This window comes from Sinocyclocheilus rhinocerous, unplaced genomic scaffold, assembly GCF_001515625.1.
Source record: "Sinocyclocheilus rhinocerous isolate Xijiao unplaced genomic scaffold, SAMN03320098_v1.1 scaffold113, whole genome shotgun sequence".
Taxonomy (NCBI): domain Eukaryota; kingdom Metazoa; phylum Chordata; class Actinopteri; order Cypriniformes; family Cyprinidae; genus Sinocyclocheilus; species Sinocyclocheilus rhinocerous.
Window position 1 is genome coordinate 1,942,629 of NW_015646846.1, and position 3,327 is coordinate 1,945,955.

Genomic DNA, 3,327 nt, shown 5'->3' on the forward strand with positions numbered 1-3,327 from the left:
TTTACCGAGCAACAGGTTGTTTTAATTATAGTATGGGATAGTTGGTTAATAATAAAGATTTTTTTCTCTGATCCGTTTCGTTTTGCTTGTCTGTTTCATTGTAAAAATAATACAAGCCTGAAGGCGTATAATTACATGCTTGGTTATCAGCATATAGCAGCATTAAATAAGACCAGAACATATGAAAAGGTATACTTCATACATATATATATATATATATATATATATATACTACTATATTACGGCAATCAAATACAGCAGATATTCCTGAATAAACATATAAAGGAATTCGAACTTATTATTATTATTAGCCTACTTGGAGTTCTCGTGTCGACCCAGCTTTCATTCTGGAGTGCACCGGCTTTTGAGTCCACCAAAAAACAACGTCTTGTTTAGAAGTACCCGAGAACAATGAACATATCTGAAGAAGAGCCAGTCGCGGAATTTTTGATTGTTTGTGAGGTAAACATGGTTTCATTTTTGCTTGAATTCGTTTATAACACATCTGTGTCTCCCACCGGAGCTGCCGCTGGACTGCGGATCTGATGCATCACGGTACGTTGGAATAAGACATTGCTGCACACCGGAGTGTTAATGTATGTAGCACAATGTAGCTTCACGTTTGAAAGTGAATGATGATTGGTCATTTTAATGTCTGTCAGGTGCTGACTTCACATCTGAGTGGCTTGTCTTAAAGAGGAAGCATAAATGTACGATAGGGTTTCATAATCCGTTTTGAAAAACATCAGCCACATGGAAAGACTTATCGGCTGATGCCGATATTTAAAAGAATTCCAAATATCGGCCGATATATTGGCCGTGCGATATATCGGTCGATGACTACATACAAAACCACACTCATAGAGAATAGGCCCAGTCTCTCCTGTATGTATATATAATGCTTGAACCTCAAACGGTTAACTGTAACCATTCCATAGCATAGGAGAAACGGTTGCTTATTGTTTTTTGGCTGTCTGTTAATTCACTTGCATGTTGGATATTGTCCCAGTGTGTTTTATTTGGCTCCAAGAGTCATTTTCTAGTACTCCCCACCAGCTGAGAGTGCCAAATGTTTAACAGAGTGTCAGTTTGTTGTGACATTTTTGACATAACTCACGCTTGGCTAGATACATAGAATTACTCTTATTTATTCAGAAATCATTTGAGATTGTGATGTGATTTCCGTCGGTCAAGTTATAGAAAAACTGTGTGGATCCATATTGCGTTTCAGAGTAGAAAGTATTTGTCTAAAGCTGATTATGTCAGTTTGTTAATTGTACATCCATGAATGTGACAATTTACTAACAGGATTTTTATACCTTGATACTTCTTACAGTATGTAAGAAGCAAACGACACACATAATCCAACATAAGTGGCTTTGAAATTCCTCTGTGGCTGTGTTAACTGTTTTTAACATGCAGGCTGCACATGCTGAATGAGCAAACCTTCAGTCTTCTTCAGTCAGTAAAGTATCGGGTTTCTGTGGAAAGTAATTGAAAGTACCACCCTCTTGTGCTGTTTTCAATACTCCTTTATTCACTGGACTGCAGTGAAGTCTGAAGGGTGCATTGAAACTGACACTGAACTCTGGATAATAGTGTTATAATTTCTTCAAAGACCAGGCCACATTGGTGATCAGGTTTTTGTCACATGCATGCAAAGCGGAGAGATTCTAGACTGAAGTAAAATCCTCTGATAATAATGTTACAGCATGTTCTGCGAGGTGGAACTAAGGTTATATTTTTATCATTGTATGGTCTTGGTTGCTTTTGACAATTAGTTTGTATGATAAAAGTACAATCCTCGTGCTATAAACACATAAATTCATCACTGTCAAAATGAAAGATATCCTGGTTTTCCCTGCATGCTGCTCCTTCTCAAAGGGATAGTTCACCCAGAAACAAAACTCACCCATATGTTAGTCTGACCCCATATTAATCATTATGATTAGCACACTTTATTCCAAGTATGCTGAAGTCAAATGATAGCTTTGTGTGAGAAACAGACTCAAAGCCATTATTCAATCTTCCCTTCATAATTTGTGCTTATGTTCAAATAAAAAAAAAATTGTGCCTTCCATTATTAGTGTATCACATCACTGAAGTTAAAGTCACTGGTTTTCATGTATCATATGACCAGTTGTGATGCCTCAAGTTACACTCGAAGTCTATTAGTGAACAATACTTAAAATGACCGCTATTTTTATATTTTAATGGTGCTTTTTTATCCATTTTGTAACTTGGCAGTATAAATCACCAAACTGTTTTGTTGTATGAAAAAATGGATCATAGACACGCTGTGCTTTTGTGTTTTATGGTACGTTGCATTGAAGGTTTATATTTTATCAGTTCATGCATTTCCTGATAATCAAACCCATGACTTTTGTGTAGCTAGTGCCATCTTTGAGCTACAGGAATGCATTATCTCGATACATATGCATTATTATAGATGGATAAAATGTCATGTAGCCTAAATAATTGATGATAAAATTATTAAAAATGATAATAAAAAGTATAATGTTGTCTAAATGTATACTTATTTAATGCATACGCCAACAGATCTTATAATTAGATTGGATCAGTGATTTTAAGTTTTAATCATGGTTTCATTTCAGTTTTAGTTTTAGTTTACAACAACACTGCATCAGATAAAACAGAATTTTATTTTCCATTTGAAGCTCATGTGAAAGAAGTTATTTTAAAGCCTCTCTTCAGTCTTCAGTCTTGGTTGTTTGAATCCACACAAAAGTCATAGGAACCATTCAAAGAGCACATGTAACTCCTACTCCTCATCACACTGTGATTTTTGTTACTGCGCTAATGGTCACATTAGATTGGCTTAAACCAGTAGCGGTTTTAGGCACGGGCGAACCGGGCAGCCGCCCGGGGCGGCATTTTTTCATAATACATGGGGGGCGGCACGAGCAGTTAAAAAAAATAATAAAAATCCTCTGCGCCGCCGCCGCGAAGCGGTTTTATATTGTCTATCATTTCACTGTGTGGGGAATTGGCAAATTGACGCCCCTGCTTGCTGAGAAGGTGCCGTACACAGAAGCTGTGAGAGAAGGGGAAAGGGGGGCGGGGCGCGGCGCGGGGGACAGTTCACCTCTGGGTCTCTCCCAAATAGAACGGACAAGGGGGGGGGATCCACTGTATAGAGCAATACTCTAATGGATAGAAATTTGTGCTCGAAGTGGGTCTCGCCCAGGGTGTAATTCAATGTAGAACCGCCACTGGCTTAAACTGTTAGTGTAAGATGTAATGGCACAGTTGGGGGAAGTCGTGGCCTAATGGTTAGAGAGTCGGACTCGTAATCCAAAGGTTGTG